Source organism: Heterocephalus glaber, unplaced genomic scaffold (genome assembly GCF_053883595.1).
Source record: "Heterocephalus glaber isolate CG9 unplaced genomic scaffold, H.glaber_assembly_v1.0 deba00001600, whole genome shotgun sequence".
Classification (NCBI taxonomy): domain Eukaryota; kingdom Metazoa; phylum Chordata; class Mammalia; order Rodentia; family Bathyergidae; genus Heterocephalus; species Heterocephalus glaber.
In genome coordinates this window covers 7,078,026-7,091,311 of record NW_028258372.1, presented here as the reverse complement: position 1 = coordinate 7,091,311, position 13,286 = coordinate 7,078,026, and the positions used below count along the sequence as shown (strand labels likewise).

The window sequence follows — 13,286 nt, the reverse complement described above, 5'->3', positions numbered from 1 at the left end:
AAAAACAAAAGTACTAAATGGACCAGACAACTTCATCCATACTAAGTTTCAGAGGTAACTTTAATTCAAACTTCAGTTTCAAGTCAGAAGTAGAGGATGGTTAGAGGCTATAGAAAGATAACTGGAATAAGTAGGCAGGATAAAGTCATAACAGCATAATAGGGATTTGGTTGCACTATTTACACTTACACCATAAAAATGATCAATTCTGAAGATTTTTTAACCTTAAAATTTATTTTCCTTCCTATAAGGGAGGATGTCCACCTAGTGATCTTCTAAAAAACTATAACTTGACAATGTCCTAGAAAAACAAAAATGGATCCAGGCATGGTGGTACATGCCTATAATCCCAGCATTCTGGGAGGCTAAGACGGAGGATCACAAGCTCAATACCAGCCTGGGCAACTTTGCAACTTAGTGAGGTTTCTCAAAGTTAAAAAAAAAAAAAAAGAAAGAAAGAAAAAAGAAAAAACTAGGGAAGTAGCTCAGTGTGAAGGTCCTGGGCTCAATCCCAATATAGACATAAAAAGAGGGGGTGAGGGCAAGATGGTTCCTCAAAACATAAAAGCCTAATTCAATACTTAAAATACTTACTTTTAAAGGTAAGAACATGTCTGAACAAGACTAAAATGTTTCCACCCTGGCACTTGCCTAAATTTTAAAGGCCAAGTTTCCATGGATTCTTACGTTAACTGAGTGCCAAAGTCCATACTATCAGGCTTACTGCAGTGTGTGGTAGGGGAGGGAAAAGTAACAGGACAAAAGAATTAAGTGTAATTTGTGGCCAGGGATACTCTATTTAAGAAAACAACAAATGTACAAGAAACCACAGTAAAAGGCAAGCTTTTCTTTTTTTTGGTACCAGGGAATGAACTCGGGACCTTGCACTTGCAAGGAAGGCGCCAGAACCACTGAGCTAAATCCCTGGCCCTAGGCAAGCTTTTAGTAGAGATTGAAAATAAGAGAAAGTGGTAAAGTAAAAAACAAACAAACAAAAAACCAACAACAAATATTAAATTCTAATCTGAGCTCTGTTAATAATTTTAAGAGCCTGGACAAGACACTTATCCCCTGCGAGCTTTAATTTCTTCAGCAATAAAATCAGGGGAATGGATAGACATCTTTAAAAGTTCTTTCAATCGGGCCAGGGATTTAGCTCAGTGGTTTCCCAGCCTGTTGTGCAAGTGCAAGGACCCGAGTTGGATCCCTGCTACCAAAAACAAACAAAACAAAACAAACAAACAAACAAAAAAGTTCTTTTAATCCAAAGCATTTATGCCACTATTTCTCTTGAATGGCTCTACTAAAAGGCATAATTATGATGACCCTTAAGCACTGACATAAAATTTTTACTTATAATCTCACCAGAAGATATAAAAACACACCAGGTATGGTGGTGCACGCCTGTAATCTCATCACTCAGGAGGCTGAGGCAGGATGATCACCATGAGTTCAAGGCCAGCCTAGGCTACACAGTGAGTTCCAGCCTGAACTACACAGCAGGACTCTGTCTCCAAAAAAACAAACAAACAAACAAACAAAACAAATAAAAGATATAAAGCAGATTTTTTGTATGGGTATTGCACCCAGGGACTCAAATGTGCAAAGCACGCACCTACCACTGAGCTAAGAATTTTTATGTGCTTATAGCTCTAACACAATTTATTATTATTATTATTATTATTATTATTGTTAGGTTTTTTGAGACAAGATCTCACTATCTACTTCAAGGTGGCTTTGAACTCACTATGTAGCCCAGGCTGGCCTTGAACTCAAGGGCATCCTCCTGCCTCAGCCCCTCAAATTCTGGGATTAAAGGGTGTGTGCCACCGCACCTGGCTTTTAACACAATTATTAAACCAAAACGATTCCACAAATAGAAGCAATAAAAACACCAGTAAGATTTAAATAACATTAATTAACATGATACAGCTCTGTAAAAATTAAAATTCTGTTCAGAAATTAAATATGGTACACGCCGTGACTGCACAGGTTCTTGCCAGTTTCGCACCTTACTGACCACAGGCACAGGAGAAGCCAACTCCCCCACCACTTTTCCTCACTGACTACTGAACAACATTTGTTTCTGAAACATCCTATATAATGGTACCCTCAACGGCATAATTTAGTAATTTTATCACCATGTTTATAAACAGAAATACAAACTTGGGCACTGAAATCTCATAATAACAGAATGTTGTTTTAAGATGTTGGTCTAGGGCCAGGTATTTGGCTCAGTGGTGCCGCCGCCTGCCTCACAAGCACAAGGTGCTGAGTTCGATCCCCAGTACAAAAAAAAAAAAGATGTTGATCTAAATCATAAATAAGCTTACATCATTTTCTTTTAGCCTACTACTGAAATGAAAAGTGAACATATAAAAAAATTCTAATTACTTTCTTTTTGTATTTCTCCGTATTTCACACATTTCCTAAGGTAAACACGTATTTCTTTCAATAGAGGTCTCCCTTCCCATCTCCAACCAGGAATGAAACCTAGGGCCTCTCACACACTAGGCAAGCTCTCTACTACTGAGCTGCATCCCCAATCCTTTTTGATTTGACACAAAGTCTCTAAATTGCCCAGTGTGAACTTGAACTTGAGAGCCTCTTGACTCAACCTCCAAAGTAACTGGGGTTATAGACATACAGCCACCATGCCTGGCTTCCTTCCGATTGAGGTTTTTTATTATTGTTTTGTTTTGTGTTATTTCCAATTGAGGTTTTGAATGATAGCTTTATAAAGATGTCATTAGTACGCCATATAATTTACTTATTTCAAATATACAATTCAATAGTTTTTAGTATATGCACAAAGCTGTACAAAACTATCGTTATAATCCATTCTAGAACCCTATCCAAAAAGAGCCTCCTTGCCCTCACTAGCAATGTCTTTCCATTCTCCTGTCCTCTCACTTAGCTGTGGGAAACCATTTAAACCACTAATATATTTTCTGTATCTATGGATTTATCTATTCTGGACATTTCAAATAGATCAATCACGTAACAGGTGGTCTTTTTCATATGCTTGTTTTATGCTTAGCTTACGGAACCACACACTGTTTCCCATAGGGTCATACATGTTCCATTCCCACCAGCAGTGCAGGAGCATTCGGATTTCTCTACCTCGAGTGTGAAGTGCGGGGTTCGATGCACATTTCCCTACTGGCTAATGATGTTGAACATCCTTCCCTGTGTTATTGGCCATTGTGGACCAGCTCTGGAGAAACATCTATTCAAAATCTTTGCCCATTTTGAAATTGAATTGTCCTACTGACTTATAATTTGCAAATTTTTACACTGACAACAAACATTTTTAAAAGCACTGGACACATGCTGACTGGCTTAAAATAAAATTAATATAAATATCAAAGGGACCTATGGATCCCTGAAGCCTGCTCTTGGGTCTCAGGTTAAAAACTCTCATTATTCCTTAAAAATTATGCTAATTATACTGACTGGTTTACTGCAGTGCAGTGCTAGGTTTGAACCCAGCCCTCATGTGTGCTAGGCAAATGCTCTGCCACTGAGCCACATCACCAGCTCAAGAAGTTTTTGTAGTGGCGCCATGCCTGCCTGACAAGTGCAAGGTCCTGAGATCCGATCCCCGGTATCCCCGCCCCCCCAAAAATGTTGTATGTATGTCAAATGGGTAATGACTGTTTTCCATTCCTATAATAAAACATAAACAAATATCTACAATATTAACCCTTATTCTGATTTTTGAGATAATGGTGATATGCTGATTCATATCTCTAGCTTGAAAGTTCTTAGGGAGGAAAGCTGATAGGTGTAAATGTGAATGTGCTTTCATGAAACGAGTCATCCAAGAAAACATATTTTGATGTGGTTTGGGAAAAGAAAAAATTAAAGGCAGTTTTTTCTAGGTTAGAAGTCCTGAGAAAAGGATAAAACAGACAAAAATTTGTATCAGAGGAAGATACTTTCCAGGGCTTTGAAGAATGCTGGTAGAATAGGTTTTCCTCCAGAGATACATAGTATAGTTCCAATAAACTGGGAGTTTCCTTGTACTTTAAAAGTTTCTTCTTGGCCAATCCACACATGGTCAATAGGAAGAGAGAGTGCAATGGATTATGACTGCTAAATTAAAGATCCTTATTAAAAATATTAATGTTTAAATAACCATGTTTTCTCAGGTTAAAATTTATTGACATTTTCCCTCTTTGGATTATTCTAACTTTTATGACAGAGAAAGGAGAGGACAGAGGGAAATATGATTTGTGCTCCGGTTTCTTCAGCATAGATAAATGTTCCTGGACCAGAATTTTTGCTTATCATTTTTTTGCCCACATAAATACACTCCTTAAGGCTTTCAGGGAAGGCAAACCACACATAAAAACAAAGCCCCATGGGGTGCTAAGATTTAGTAGGCCATCCCTAGGTTTTCCCTAGACACACAGCTGGAGGCGAAGGGGGGCCCATAGGCATCAAAATGTGCAAAAAACTATAAGCAACCAAGAGGCCACCTTATAAAATTTAAAAACCTCCTGAATTAAATGTAAATACCTTTTTACTGTAGGTTATTTTCAAACAAACCTTTCTCTGGATAGTAAAAGGATAAGCTTTGATGGATGTAAGGCCTATTAGATGTATTCTTAAGTTAAATTTCAAATGTAATATTAATAAGAGAACCATCTTTCTTTTCCTAGTCAGAGAACATTTATTATATAACTAAAATAAGACACATGGGATTATTTCTAATTTTGGCATTTTATGGTTACCCAGTGCTTTCAGTATAATTCTGAGTAGCATGGCAAAGAACTTTATAACAAATCTAAAAATAATTGGAGCAAAAGTACCTAGGGGGAGTAGAGATGTAGCTCAACGGTATAGTACTTGCCTAGCATATCCAAGGCCCTAGGTCCTATCCCCACACCTCTAACCAAAACTAGGGCCGGGGATTTAGCTCAGTGGTTTCACCGCCTGCTACGCAAGCGCAAGAACCCAAGTTCAATCCCCGGTACCAAAAACCACCAAAACCCTAAACACCTAGGTGTGGGTGCACAGCCTAGGGAGTACTCTATAAATTATTGAAAATAAAGCCTGATGGCTGAGTTTGGGTTAAGATGTCACTATTAGGTGTGGTGGCACAAGCCTACAATCCCAGTACTCTGGGAAGTTGAGGCAGGAGAATTATAAATTTGAGCCCAGCCTGAGCAATTTAGAGAGACCCTGGAAAAAGGGCTGGAAATGTAGCTTAGTGCAAAGGCTCTGGGTTCACTCTCCAGTACGAAGGGAGGGAGGGGAAGGAAGGAAGGAAGGAAGGAGAAATGAGTTACAAAATGAGTACACGGTCTTTTTCATAAAATGAAATTTCGTACATGAAGTTCTAAACAGTACAGTTCTACAAACTTCCACTCTTTTTATCTGAGAGTTAAATTTGAGGGAGGAAATAACATTGGTCATTTTGTATGAATCCTTTTACAATTCAGTTTATGTAAACCTTTTCCACGTTTCAAGGTGAAGAAAAAAATCAAACTATTTTTTGTGGATTCATAAGGTAAAAATAAATATTTCCACTGGGTGTCAATAAATAAAACATTTTCACAGAAGTCCTCACTGAAAAATCTTAAGCAATGATTTTCAGGTCATCTAAAAATTCCATTTAAGAGTAAGCTATACAATGGTAAAAACTACCTGTAGAAGACAGAAATAGTGAAAAAGCCAATAAAATAAAAATACATAGTGGAACATTAAGTGGAAAATCTAGCCTTAAATTGACACTCAATACCCAGGAACAATAGTATTCTTAGTCTTACTATTATAGGCAACTAGATAGCAGCTAAGTGAGAGAAATTAACAGGCAGTTGGGGCTTGGCCCTACAGAGAATCAGGGAAGAAGGTGAGAACACATTGGAACTGCACCTGGAGGCCATGTGAACAAGGCAAGACCTCGAGATTAAAGTCACAATGGCCAGATTTACACACTTCCCTGAGAGATAAATGGAAGCTTGACATTCTGCTGTAATTGGTACCAGGCTTTTGGGATTTTCCATACAAACAGAACAGTATCTCACTAGGGATAATCCTCTCTACCACTAAGACTAAAGGCTAAGACTAGAGCATAGAACAAGGTTAATAATGTCACCCATGTGCCCTTGCTACTTGGCCCACTTTACTACTGGGCCAACATTAGCTAAGCGCCTACTCTTTTTTTTTTTGAAGCAAAACATTTATTGGTACATTATATACATAATGATCACATTCATCATAAGGAATTTGTACCTCTACATGCTATATCTTGCTTCTTTTTTTCCCATTCCCCCTCCCTTCTACCCCTCTTCCCCTCCTTATTTACAAAAGCTTTGTTTCCAGTTTTTCCTTCTATTCCTTTTTTCCTTGACCCTTCTTTCCCCCTCCCCCCTCCCCCCTCCCTGTTCCCCTTCTCATTTGAAAATTTTCTTCCCATTTCCCAATATTTATTATACATTTTGGTCCTTATTTCCACTTTGTTTCTCCTGAGAAACAATGTGGTATTTAAACATTCATGTCCAATTTATTTTACTTTAAGAATATGGTCTCAAGGGGCATTCATTTAGCTAGAAATGTCTCAAAGTTATCCTTCTTTATGGCAGAGTAGTACTCCATTGTATAAAAAACCCCACATCTTTATCCTTTCGGCAGCTGATGGGCATTTGGGCTGTTTCCGAGATTCAGCTCTTACAAACTGTGCTAAGCGGCTATACTTATAATCTTATTGGTTGATTATAGTTTGACCCACATACCCAATTGTGACTTTCCCCTATAAAACATTCTTGAAGAGATGACCTTGAGGAGCAACCACCCGGGACCCTTCCTGCCTCTCAGGAGCTATTCCTATTTTCCATTCCTATTTCCCAGCTCCCAATGTGTGTGTCTCAGTACTTTGAGCACACACACTCCCCCCTTCAGTTCTCTTTCTCTCTCTCTCTCTCTCTCTCTCTCTCTCTCTCTCTCTCTCTCTCTCTCTCTCTCTCTCTCTCTCTCTCTCTCTCTCTCCCAAATCTTTCCCACTCTTGATCTCCACTGTTCCTTGGAATTCATTCTACCATTTTGGGGAACACGAACTGGACACATCAGGTTGGGAGTTATATCTCTCCTATGTCACTGCCAAACTGACATTTTTAAAGGAAGTTTTTAATTCAAAATCTATATAATATAATGTGCTTTAAGAGGTGATGGTAGCTTCATTCAAATTAGAAAACAGCCACCTAATTTACTGAGTTTTCAGAGTACAACTAATATAAGAAAAAATAAGTACTTAATCAGATAGTTTTCATTTTTGTTGTTGTTTTTGTTTTGTTTTATTGAGACAAGAGTCTTGCTTTATAGTTCAGGCTGTCCTTGCCCGGGCTGGCCTCAAACTTACATCACAGCCTCCCCAGTGCTGGGATTATAGATGTGCACCACCACACCCAGCTTAATCAGATAGATTTCAAGGAGAAATAGGATAACTAATTTCATAAGACAATTTACTACATATGATAGTTATAAAATAATGTTAATTTCTACAATAACTCAGACATTGTCAATTAGGATGTCCAATGCCCTAATGTCAACAAAGATTGCTAAATTTGCCACTTGCTGTTTCAGAATTCTTACTAGAGCGCCTATAGGAGAAAAAATTTTTTTTTGATTTGTCATTATTTTGATAGGCACACACCATCTTTCCTTTCCCATGGGTCGATGATGAAAACAGGAAGTCCTAAAGAGATGCACAGTGGAGTGCTGCAATAGCAGAAAGTTTATATCTTCAAATATGTTAAAGAGCAGGTTGTTCATCGAGCTGTGGTGGGACATGCTTGCAATCCCAGCAGAAGCAGGGGGATCCTGAGTTTAAGGGCAACCTGAACAACATAGTAAGTTCAAGGCAGTCTGAATTACATAAGGAGATCCTGACTCATAAACAAAACCACACTGAGAATAAAATAATTCAAGAAATATGAATCTATCCTTCAGAATTTTTAAATGATGCATTACTATAAAAATATGAATATACTATAGGAATATTACACATGAATTTTTGTTTGAGACAAGATCTCACTGTGTAGTCCGAGCTGCCTCTAACATGCCCTTCCTGCCTCAGCCTCCAGAGTGCTGGGATTATAGGTATAAACCACCACCCCCTAGGGGCAGGGATTTAGCTCAGTGGTTCTGCTGCCTGCCTTGTGCAAGGACCTGAGTTCAATCCCCGGTATCACCCGGAAAACAAACAACAAACCACCACACCCAGCTATGAAGTATTTCAATTGCTTGAAAAACAAAAGTATTCCTGGGTTGAAAGGAAATATAATTTCCTCCATGGGCATAATTCCTAAATAAAAAATCTGTATTCATATGAATCATGAAGGCCCTATGTTAGGGAATGCTACATAACAGTATCAAGACATACATATATTAAATTAGAATTTCTCAGTAAGAATGTAATCCTTTTGTAAGTTGTTTAAATCTTATAAAGGTTTTTTTAAAAAAACTGAAAATTGCCAGACTATCAATTATTCTTCCACAAATAATTAAAATAAATTTGCTTAGGCTAACTTGTAGAATGCAAGCAGCATGTTTTCTTTTTTCGAGACATGGTCACACTATGTTACCCTGGCTGGCCTGGAAATTATTAGGCTTAAGTGATCCTTCTGCCTCAGTCTCCTGAGTCTCTAGGATTGAAAGACATCTACCACTGCATCCAGCTTGGTGGTTTCTTTCTTTCTTACTGTCTTTCTTTCTTTGGTACTGGGGATCAAACTCAGGACCTCTCGATTGTCAGGCAGGCACTGTGTCACTGAGCTACATCCCCAGCCTTTTTTTGGGGGGGGGGGTATCGAACTTGGGTCCTCACGCTTGCGCTGCAGGTAACAAAACCACTGAGCTAAATCCCTGGGCCCCTCTTTCTTTTTTATAATAAATTTCACTGTGAATATTTAAAATATACAATATGGGGGCCGGGGATCTAGCTCAGTGGTTCTACCGCCTGTCTCGCAAGCAAAAGGACCGAAGTTCGATCCCCGGTACCAAAAAAAAAAAAGAAAAAAAGAAAGTAAAATATACAATATGATGTCATAAGATATATAGTAAAATGGTTATAATAGTGAAACAAAATCACGGCACATAGTTAAACATTTTCCTCCCTGTGTCGGGAGACAATGTAATATAATCACTTAGCCCAAACCATGAACATAATGAATTCACTATGGTCCTCCTCCTGCTGTGTATTAGGTCTTTCCACCTGTTCATCTTGTGTATTTGCTACTTTGTATCTCTACTTTCCACAATCCCCTACATGTCCCAATTTCCTCCTCCCATTTGCATTTTCCTTCTTATCCAACTGAAAAGGTGCCAAGTGATAGCCACCTACTTTAAATGCAAATGAAAACACTACTTTTTCCTACAGAAGGTACTACCTCTCACACAAAACAACACCAATAACTATCCCCATCACCCAATTCTGTATTTAGTCTTGTAATTCTCCACACACTGCCTTACACTGTGTCAGATCTATAAAGACTACATATTACAAAGAATTTGTTTACCGAAATATAAAATTTCTTTGATACTATAAAGGTTGGGAAAGGGGCGTGTTTCTTGTATCAAGTTACAATAAATATTAACTAGGCCTTCAGGCTAATTTTGACATTAAATGTAGACATTAACACATTACAGTACATTTCTAAAACTTTTAGCCGTATCTGAAACTAGTTCAAAAAATAACTACAACACAAGTACCTTACTTGTTCACAACGAAGTCCAATCTTCTTGTAGGAAGTGCCCCAAAGCTCTCCCTACTCAGTGCCAACAGATTTAGTAGGCAGACTTGCACAGTGCCTAAGTGCACTGTTGATACACAGAGGTAAACACAGTGAAACAATGACACGCAGGAAATGACTGAGTACTCTACTCATTTCATGATCCTCCCTAAACAAGCTGGGCACCTGGGCTCACTGAAGAAGTACAATCAACACTCTGAGGAAGACTTCTGGGAACTCTCCTGGCACAGAATCTTCTCAGTTTGAATAACAAAGTACTTTAAGAAAAGGAGTTTTAAATTTACCCCCACAGAATCAAAGCATCCCAAATATTAAATAGCAATCCTATAGATCTGTGTTACCCAACAAAACAAGCCTTAGCTATATGTCACTACTGAGCACTTGGAATGTGGCTGGTCCAATCTGTGTTGCTGTTTGTGTAAACACGTACAGTACAGTTGGGGACTATGGTGGCGCGCACCTGTAATTCTAGGTAGTACTTGGGAGCTAAGCCGGGAGGACTGCAAGTTCATCCCAGTTTGGACAACTTGGCCAGACCTGGCTTGAAATTTAAAAAAAAAAAGGACTGAGAGTAATAAAAATAAAAATGCACTAGAATCGGCAGATTTAGTATGAAATCATGGAAAATACCTTATTTTTACTGTGTTCATTTGCTTTGTGACACTGTCTCACTATGTACTTCAGGATGGCCTTAAACTTACTACGTTGTAGCCCAGGCTGGCCTCAAATTTACATCCATGCTCCTGCCTAGGCCTCCCGAGTGCTGGGCTTACAGGTGTTTATCATGCTGGCTTGGAAAATATCTCATTTTTAACCTTAATTACTTGAAATGATATAGAAATAAATAAAAGGTAGCTATGTACATCTGGATACGGTGTCTTCTACCGGCAATCCCAGCACTCTGGGAGGCTGAGGCAGGAAGATTCTGAGTTCCAACACAGTCTAGGCAACTTACCACCTTCATCAGACTGCCATAAAATTTAAAAAGTAAAACTAATGAAAGGGCTAAGGATGTAGCTCAGTGTGAAAGCCTTGAGTTCGAACACCAGTGCCACACACAAACACACAGAAAACATTAACTTACCTATCTCTTTTTACTTTGTTAATGTGACTACTAGAAATTTTCAGATTACTTATGTGGCTTGCAGCATATTTCTGTTGAATGGTACTGCTACAGACCTATAGTGTTGCTTCTGATAACAATCTAAGATTATCATTTGGTCTTTCTCAATTATGGTTGTCATTTAAAAGCTAAAAGAAAAAGTAGTATTTTCCTTCTTTACCAAGGTGAGGTAGTTAATAAGAAAAATAACTTTAAACAATCATAAAAATAATCTGCAGAACAATTTTGTCCTAGTACCATTTGAAAGACAACTTTGAAAAGGCAAAAATAACACAGGATGCAAAACAATACAAGAAAATGAGATAGAAAATATACTAAGTTTTTCTAATAAAGTAAGTCTAAATACTGACTACATATACAAGATTCATGTTTAAAGTGACATGGACATTTCTTATATTTTTAGCATATGGGTTTTAAAAAAAATAGTATGGCATTCTGTCTCTATTATTTAAGGATCTTCAACCACAGCGAGTTAACCGTAAAGACTGTAAAAAGAATTATAACTGGGGCCGGGGATTTAGCTCAGTGGTTTCGCCGCTTGCTGCGCAAGCGCAAGGACCTGAGTTCGATCTACGGTGCCAAAAAAAAAAAAAAAAATTATAACTGAATTATCTTTCCCAAAACCAAAAGAAAATACTAAAAAACAAAGTTAAAAAAGAATCACCTCAGTTTCTCTAGGACTTAGTAGGCAAACTTTGGCCCCCAAGCATTATAAGATAAGAGAATGGATTTTAAAATAAGTATTTTTTTCAGTAATGTTATTTGCAAGATATATGTATTTCTGTGAATGTGTGTGGGGCTAGAGATCAAACCCAAGGCTCTGAGCAGGCTAGGCAAGCATTCTACCACTGAGCTATACAACCAGCCCTAAAAACTATATTTTAAAAGTGAGAAATTCAATAATATATTTCAGAGTGGGTCGTGTTCTTCTGCTACCATAAGACATCATTTGGCTTTATTTGATTTTAAAATATTTAGGCCTCCAAGGCTCTTGGGGGACCAGTGTATTTCTAAATCTATGATAATTTTTTTAAAGAAGGGGGGAAAAGCTTTCTCAGGTGTTGAGAGGATGCAAAAGTCACTTCTAAAAATTTTTCATAGAAAGACCTGAAGAAATTAAAATCAACGAGTAAGTCCCCAGAGTGTCCAGCACAGCTGACTAGATAGTTTCATGCCCCAGTAATCCAAAAAGGTGGTGTTTAGCTATCAATTCTTTATCCATCTAAATTTCATCAGCTGAAAATCATCTTCAGGCTGTTTATTAGGTAATACATTCCTCAGAAACCTTTTCCTTGTGCATTTAAACACCAAGCTCAATTATGCTTGTAGAGTAAGCAGAAAGGATTGTACATATTTTAAACTAAGGAGGTGACTGGCTGCAGTTTTCTGCTTTAATGGAAAGGATAATGGGTAAAGCGCTTTCTGAGTATGATCCTCAAATCCTGAGAACGCTCTCAAAGAATCGGGTCTTCTAACACTGTCCAGCAGACTGCCAAAATTTCCATTACAGCATCCTATTTTTAGGAATTGGTCTTTTACATTGCACTCCACAGTACAGTATATTTAAGAGTAAGTTTACACATAGAATAAAATAAGCACCCCTGAGGTTTTAATCTGCCAAGAAAGGAATTTTAAGCTTTTGAATCTCAATTTTTTTATCTTCAATTTATGTCTTTCAAACGCGCGAATTAAGTAAGGTAAATACTGCCGCTGAGGGAGGTACGGGAGGGACACTTAGGTGGCTCCAACCAAAGTGGTGGTGGAGGAGGTGGGGGCGACAGGTCGGAGGGGGTGGGCAGCCCAGGCTCTGGGTAACAGGGCAGCCGAGACCGGGGGAAATCAGAAGCCGCAGCTCTCCGGGGAGGCGGGCGCGGAACGCCCTGGCGCCCGTCCCTGGAGAGGGAGAAATTGGCGCGATGCGCAGAAATAGGAGCCCCACGCCGCCGGGGAAAAGAGGAAAACAGGCGACTGCAGGGGCTGGCGAGGTGAGGGCGCCCGGCGAGGTGTCGCCGCGAGGGCAGAGGCGGTGCCGCGGGAGGAGGGCAGCGCAGGGGGAGGAGCGAGGGGCTTCCCGAGGCTTCGCATCCCGGCTGACCGCTCTCCCGCTTCTCACCTGGGAATCCGAGGCACAGGCAGGGCTACCACCGGGCGCCGGCCGCGCTTCTCGCTCCGCTCGCTGACATGGCGGCCGACGAGCTGTCACGGAGCTCGCTCGGGTCTCCCGCGGCTCGGGCGGATTAGACACCTCTCGCCTTTCCGCCCCGCCTCCCTGTGCGCGCCCCTCCCTGCTGGCTGGCCGACCCGAGACCTCGGAGCATAGAGCGCGAGGGGCTAGAGAGGAAGCTCCGAGGGCGGGCAACCATAGAGTACGAGTGCGGACCCAACCGGATGGCCGGTCTCTTTCC

General features: G+C 39.6%; 1 protein-coding gene across 4 annotated transcripts in view; it reads right to left on the bottom strand.

Annotated features, from left to right (window-relative positions):
* Cnst (consortin, connexin sorting protein) overlaps positions 1 to 13,194 on the bottom strand; it is a 102,859-nt gene extending 89,665 nt beyond the window's left edge. The window contains exon 1 of one of the 4 annotated variants that reach the window (XM_021265501.2): positions 12,995 to 13,194. The gene's annotated coding sequence lies outside the window, so the exon portion shown is untranslated. Of the gene's footprint in view, positions 1 to 9,717; positions 11,075 to 12,994 lie in introns of those variants that run through there. The other 3 variants (XM_004853486.4, XM_021265502.2, XM_021265503.2) reach the window with 3 other exon arrangements.
* Between the last annotated feature and the right edge of the window lie 92 nt (positions 13,195 to 13,286).